The sequence below is a fragment of the Silurus aristotelis genome (assembly GCF_946808225.1).
Source record: "Silurus aristotelis genome assembly, chromosome: 27".
Lineage (NCBI taxonomy): Eukaryota > Metazoa > Chordata > Actinopteri > Siluriformes > Siluridae > Silurus > Silurus aristotelis.
Window position 1 is genome coordinate 1,368,298 of NC_139600.1, and position 7,635 is coordinate 1,375,932.

Below are 7,635 nucleotides of genomic sequence, written 5' to 3' on the forward strand. Positions count from 1 at the left end.
GGGTTTGTGTTTATGTCTTTAGTCTCTGTAGCACTACATCACACTGACCTGAAGATCAGTCTACACATCACACACTAAAGGTGGAAGTAACAAAATACAAATTCTTCTTTACTGTACTGTACTTTTACTGTAGTAGATTTTTCTGGTATCAGTATTTTACTTCACTCATTACATTTTTACACAAATATCTGTACTTTCTACTTCCTACATTTTCAAAACAGACTCATTAGTTTGGTTTTAATCAACTGATTTGGTGAAATGTCTATTTTTTCTTCATCATATTTTCTCTAATTGTGTTCTATATGGTGGATCTTCAGCCTGAAAACATTCATCATCATCATTCATAAATTTTCTCCCGCTTATCCGCAATTCGGGTCGCGGGGGCAGCAGTCTAAGCAGGCTCCCGCCTTCGACTGCTGCCCAATCCTCACAGCACCGTCCCTTACGGTCCCTCCTGCAGGTGGTGAGCCCACGGGAAGGCGCCCCTACGTCACTCCGACGTCACGGACCTTGATATTTCCCTCGTAAGGGACCCCCAGAGCATAGAGGGTTAAGGGCCTTGCTTAAGGGCCCAAGAGTGGCAGCTTGGCGATACCGGGGTTAGAACCCCAGACCTTCCGATCAGCAACCCAGCGCCTTAACCGCTGGAGCCACCCCCCCCCTGAAAACATTCATTAATTAATATAAAATGTGAAATTCATTTTAATTGCACTAAATTTTAGTTTCAGTTTCTTCGGTATCACCTCATTAACCGTCCGTGTGGAAACATAGCAAAGTTCCGTTTGGTGTCCTGATTATTTACGTAATTTAAAACACCATAATTGCATCCATATTTCTCCATGTCTATGTTGCTAAGAGTATTAAAAATATAAAGTATTCATATATGGTACATTTAGAGCAGATAGAAATGTGCGATTAAGTTGCGATTAAATATTTTAAACGATTGACAGCCCTAATATTAATATGATGTGAGGTCTTGATGTGTTACTTTTTAATAAAGTACATGTCAGAGCCCAAACTTCTTTACTTTAACGTGAGAAAAAAGGAGAGTCAGTACTTCAACTTTTACCAGAGAATTTTAAAACATGAGTATCTGTACTTCTACTTAAGTGAAGAAAGTATTTACTTTTGCCACATCTGTCACACACTACTTTTGGTACCTTTTTTAATTCTTTCACACATTTGCCCATTGCGTTCTCACCACTTCCTTTAGAGCTGTGACAGAAATACTAAGTGTGAAAGATGTTTGTGATCTGATGTGATTTACTTCAAAGCCGCTTCCATGCTGGAAAACCAGATAAACCACAAGACCAAGAGCTTCAAGCGTCATAGCTGCAAAGATTAATGATAGAAGAAAATAAGGCCAAAGTTTATTCATCAGATACTGCAAGAGTTTCCGAATCAGCAGCAAATATTATCATACAACAAAATACAAAACTGTAATTCAGAGTAAGCAAAACTAATCTGTTGCCATGGTAATGAGTCTGGTCTGTTTTTTTGTTAGACATAGTAATATAACAGTTAGACAGTGAGTGTTTGTTAAAGGGGTGTAATTAAAGCAGTGTAATTATTTTAATCAGCCTGCAAACACACTATTGGTCAATAACAATTACATTTTGTCATGAGTTTGCTCCAGAGGAAGTTCCCCAAGGTGAATTCTTTGGGGAAAGAAAAGAGAAGTCCTTCTTTCCACTGTGTCTTCCAGATGAGAAGTCAATATTGTCAGCCCCCAATAACACACACTAACAGCCTGGAACTAACCGGGTTTCCCGCAGTGTTACAATTTATAATAACAAACTTAAATGCTTTACATCCAATTCCAATTTCTGCTACTACTCCAACACATATTGTGTAGTCGTCAAAAAACTAAGCTCACACCATCTTGAGACCCACAAAAAAGTTAATATTTATATTTCAGTAATATAACCATGTATCAATACAAAAAAAAATGCACTGAATGTACCAAAAAAGTTTTGTGGTGGTGGCACCTTGAGGTAAAAAACTGTAACAACTTTTTTTTTCTTTTTTTTTTTTTGGCACAAAAATTGCTACATTAAAATTGTTTTCTCTTTAATTCACTCAGTAAAGTGCCACTAACCAGGAAGTGAGAGACTGACATCTGTGAATGTGTGATTCTCTAAGTCTGGGTGCACCAGTTATTTGTGGTCAGTGTGTCGTGAGAATCATCAATGCTACAGTAAGAAGATTCTCAGTCATGAGTTTTAATTCAGGTGTTTTACTAACACTGTGTCTGCTCAAGTTTGTGTTTTTCACATTAGAAATGTGACCTCTACATGACCTCCAATAATAACATGCTGTTTAGACCGTAGAGGATATCAGTGTGTAATCCACAGTCATTTACCTGAACCTGTTCTGAAATGATGGTAAAGATAACATGTACTTAATCATGTTGTAAATGTAAATGTTATTCGAAAATAGTAAAGCTCTGTTTGCAGGCTGCTTTTAGTGATTACATTAATTTTATCATACTGATGACGGCAAAACTTTTCAAAAAGGTTGAGACAGCAACAAAATTCTGGATAAGTAAGTGTACTAACAAGGAAGAACATTTTGCAACTAATTAGGTTAATTGGCAGCAGGTCAGGAACATGATTAGGTATAAAAAGGGCACCTTAAACAGTCAGAGTCTTTCAGAAGTAAAGATGGGCAGATCACCAATCTGTGGAAAGCTGCGTCTACAAAATGTTAAACAATTTCAGAAATATGTGCCTCAATAATCAGTGCATGGACTCAGGAATACTTTAAAATTCACTGTCTGTGAACACAGTTCACCGTACTATCTAAAAAGGCAAGTTAATACTTCTTTCAAAGAAGAAGCCATATATGAACATGATCTTGGAACGCCGCCGTCTTCTCTTTTCTCTTCAATTTTGTGTAAATTGCAAAGTGAGAAACCTTCTGTGGTGAGACTCAAAATCTGACAAATGTTAATGGAAACCATGGAAGCCACGTCCGCCGGACTAAAGAGGAAAGGGACCATCAGGCTGATCAGCATTTAGTTCAAAAGCCATATCTCTGGAGCTATGGGGTGAATTAGTGCCTATGAAATGGGCAGCCTAATCATCTGGAGAGGCTACATCAATGCTAAAATATATCTCCAGGTTTTAGAGCAGAATATGTTCCCATACAGACGACATCTTTTTTAAGGAAGACCTTGTATATTTCAGCTGGATAATGCTAAACCGCATACTGCACCCTTGACTCCAGCATCGGTTCGTAGTAGAAGAGTTTGTGTGCTGAACTGGCCTGAATGCAGACCAAACCTTTCACCAATTAAAAATATTTGGCGTATTTTGAAACAACAAATGTGCCAACGAAGCCCCAGGGCTGTTTAGCAGTAAGAATCTTTTATCAGGCAAAAATGGGACAACATTCCAGTCCCAAAACGCAAGCAACTCATTTCCTCAGTTCCCAGACGTTTAACAGACTATTGTTAAAAAAAGATGTGATGCTACACCGTGCTGAACATGGCCCTGATATGTTTTCTATGTTCTATTGAGTATTTTCTGTAATGAAAACTCTTGTGATATCTGCTGCTCCGGTTGATAAACGTTTGGCCTTCTTTCATTCTATACTTTGAAGCTAAGATGCTTAAGGCTCTTGGTCTTGTGGTTTATCTGGTTTTCCAGCATGCAAGCGGCTTTGAAGTAAATCACACCAGATCACGAACATCTTTTACTAGCATTTCTGCTACAGCTCTAAAGAAAGTGGTGAGAACACAGTGAGCAAATGTGTGAAAGAATCAAAAGAAGGTGAAAAAAGGTACAAGTTCAGCGTTGTATGTTAGAGTTTATGATGTAGAAAGTAGTGTGTGATGTGTGGACTGATCTTCAGGTCAGTGTTATGTGGTGCTACAGAGACTAAAGACATAAAGTCAAACCCTTTGATATATGTATACAGTATTTTCTGTGTTTATATGTAATAAATAACCTTCAACCAAAAATCATGTGTCACTCCTTTCAAATGTTTATCTCAAAAGAAAAAAAGAAAAAGGTCTCGTGCATCTCTGTGCACTGCAACTCAAAATAGAACCTGTGGCCAGCTGTATGTAGGGCAGTACAGCAGTGTGTGTGAACGCGGTTTGTGCTGTTTGGTGGAACACAAGTAGAAAGGTGTGTGTGTGTGTGTGTGTGTGTGTGTGTGTGTGTGTGTGTGTGTGTGTGTGTGTGTGTGTATCGACTGCTTTACCCACATGCAGTAAAGAGCTAGGTGTTTAGTTCTCACTCTCCAGTGTTCTGTATTGTTTAAAGACTATAATCACGCTCTTGATGTCACCCAAATGAGGATGGGTTCCTCTTTTGAGTCTGGTTCCTCTCAAGGTTTGTTCCTCATAACATCTAACTGAGTTTTTCCTTCACCACAGTCACCATGGCTGCTCTTAAATTCTGTAAAGCTGCTTTGAGACAATGTCTGTTGTAAAAAGTGCAACTTGACTTGAAATAACATTATGCTGTGCGTTTCCATCCTCCATAAAACAATTAGTTTTTTAATTTGTTATTGTTGATATATTTAATAAAACAAAACAAATGGAATTTGTAATTAAACACACATAGATAAACAGCAGCATCAGCATATTTCCTGCATATAATATGTTGCCCTAACAATCAGCCACAGGCATGAGATTAATATTTAACTGATTCTTATGTAAAGATGAACACAAAGGCAGATATAACAAAGAGCCGCTCTCTAATAACGAGCAGTTATTTTAAGAGTGGTGGGTGGTCAGGGTCAGTAAATCCTTCTCTGCTGGCCGGAACACTATCAGAAGCACTGACCCACATTTACAACCTAAATTCTAATATTTGTTCCATAAAATTGTATTAATTTATTCCCAACAGTTTATTCTCTTCATTTCGTAGTGTTTCTCTTGGCTACCCTGCTTCCAGTACGTGTATGTTTTTTTCTGTCCAATCAGATTTCAACCTCTATGTGCTGCCATGTCAATCTAATCTGCCCAGGGCCTTCAGAATCAGTAGTGCTGGCCGATGTACCTTAAACGTCTCTAGGTTACGTATGTAACCCTGGTTCCCAGATTGAACGAGACGCTGCGTCGCAACGCTTTGGGAATGTTTCCGCGTTGTCCACGGTCTGAACCACGTGTGAAATCTGGCCAATAAGCAAGTCGTGACGTCATCGGCGGGCGACGTCGCAACAACCAGGAGCTACAAAATGGCTGCACGGTGGTAGCGATGCTGGCTTTTGCACAGAGAGAAGGTAAACGCTGCAGGGATGCAGGGAGTGTGGCACGGAACTAGGGTTACATACGTAACCCAGAGACGTTCCCAATTCGGGAACTTCAAACTTTGGGAACAACTCTCCATCCACGCCACAATGACCAGACCCTTCCTAGTGTGTGAGGGCCTCGGCACCTACACGCAGGACAGAGGAGCCCGGAGTGGCTGTGAGGCCGAGGTCAGCGGGGTGGACCAGCCCGCAGTCTCGCAAATGTCCTGGAGTGACACTCCAGCAGACCAGGCCGTAGAGGCTGCCACACTCCGAATGGACTGAGCCCTAACCCCGAGCAGAGTGGGGAGACCAGAGGACTTGTACGCCGAAAGGATGGCATCAACTACCCACCTGCTTAACGTCTGTTTATTGGCCGGGAACCCTTTCCTGTTAGGGCCAGAGCAGCTGCTCCGATTTCCTCCACGGACTCGTCCTGTGCATGTAAGTGTCCAGTGCCAGGGTTCGTTTGCCGCCTCCAGACCAGTGAATACAAGCGGTACCACTGGCTTACGATCTCTGAGGGGTGGTGCAAATTATGAGTTTGCATCTCTGGTGAGTAGGTTGTATTTTATTTACATTTTTTATGTTTTTGTCATGTTATAAGACAAAAATTAATTCTGAACTGCTCCAGATGATGTGGGTGGCACAGTTGCAGCTGTATTCATCATTCAGAGAATGATATTCAGAGACATTCATACATAAAATAATGTTTAGACTTTACAGATACATCACTGTAATCAGTTACTTCCTTTAGACCGCATGAGTGTACACAAGCTGGCCATTGAAACTTCCTGTTTACTCGGAGGTTTTGCACACATGCCCCCAAAAGATCTTCAGTAAGTCATGAGCAAATCATGTGTTTGTCAGCTGCAGCTAAATGTGCAAGATGCAAAATGTACAAGTCATTTTTAAGATCCGAATTTTTTCAGTGGTTTATAATTTCCGAAAACTAGAAATGAGAATGTCTAACGGACATTACGTTTAACTTACAAGAACAACATACAGTTTAAAACAGAACATCCACCATAAACTACAAATCAATTCAGGTCCCAAGTAAGGCACTCTCCATCCTGTAGATGGGGCCCTGGGGAGTAAACATAGAACCTCCTGGAATGAAGCAAAGAATAAATGACAGTCAACTAATAGGTCTGGAAGGCCACAATGGCAGTCACAGATATTGTCTCTGCATAGAGTTTCAGTATTAAGCATGAATAGATTGTGAGATCCTCTGGCATGAACAGGTTGTAGAAGCCCTGTTATCAACAGGGGAGACTTCCCTTTTAACCTAAGGCTGGAGCTCTTTATAGAAGGCTGTCTTGTCAGCTTCAGAAAGAAACTCTTCAGGGGATGATGCTTTACTTCGTCTCCAGCCCTCTTCTCTATGAGTTCATCCAACAGGGAGTGACAGACTTCTGGCTCCTGAAAAAATCCTCAAGGTCAAGGGTGGGAACCTTTTTATTTTTTATTAAATGTATTTTAATAACGAGTTTTAGCATTCATGAAGAACATCTGCTCTGCTAGTCTAGCGAGTTTCTCATAACGACATGTAAATTCTGTTAAATCGTTATCAGTAGGAATCAAGATCCTGTTTTCTGTCACTCTACAATTCCATTAGAGAATGTGAAATAGACCATAGTAACAGATTTAATCGTGTTTTTGAGAGTAAACTTTTATTATTTAAATATTGTCTGTGCATTAAGATTAGATTCGTGTTAAACTGTTGGCCATATAAAGAAGCAGTGACAAACCACATCACTGTCCATATTCAACTACACAAACTGGTCATGTGTTTTTGCTGAATCATCAACTGGTGTTGTTACACGACACTAAAAGGGTTTTTGTGGATTTTAGCTTGAAGCAGTTTTTATCCTGTTTTATTCAATACTCTATTCAGTCTTTATGTTTGGGTCATGTGACTCTTTTCTTCACTTTTAATATGAGAGGAACAAGTCCAGACTCACAGTGAGGATTCCAGTCTGAACAGAGTGTGAGTGCAGGAATATTACAAACCGAAAGTAACAAACTGATGATGGAAAAATCTCTAAACATGATCCAGCTTGATGTTCAGGAAAACAGGAAGCAGGTGAAGGCAGCCGTTATCTGTAACTGACTCAGTCTTTATTGTCCACAAACATCTGCTATAAATTTATTTATTTATAAACATGATACAGACATGAAAACTTCATGAGGTTCAGCTAAACCTGTGAGTGCTTCTTCTGTGGAAATGAATAAATAAAAGTCTCTCACACTCCTGCATGAAGGGAGAATATTACAGGGTGCAGTCATGCAGTAGTGTCTTATAACACTGGAGTCTGTTCAGTTAAATGCTTTGATCAGACACGCCCTCTATCTCTCTCTATCTCTCTATCTTTCTCTCTCTCTACCCTT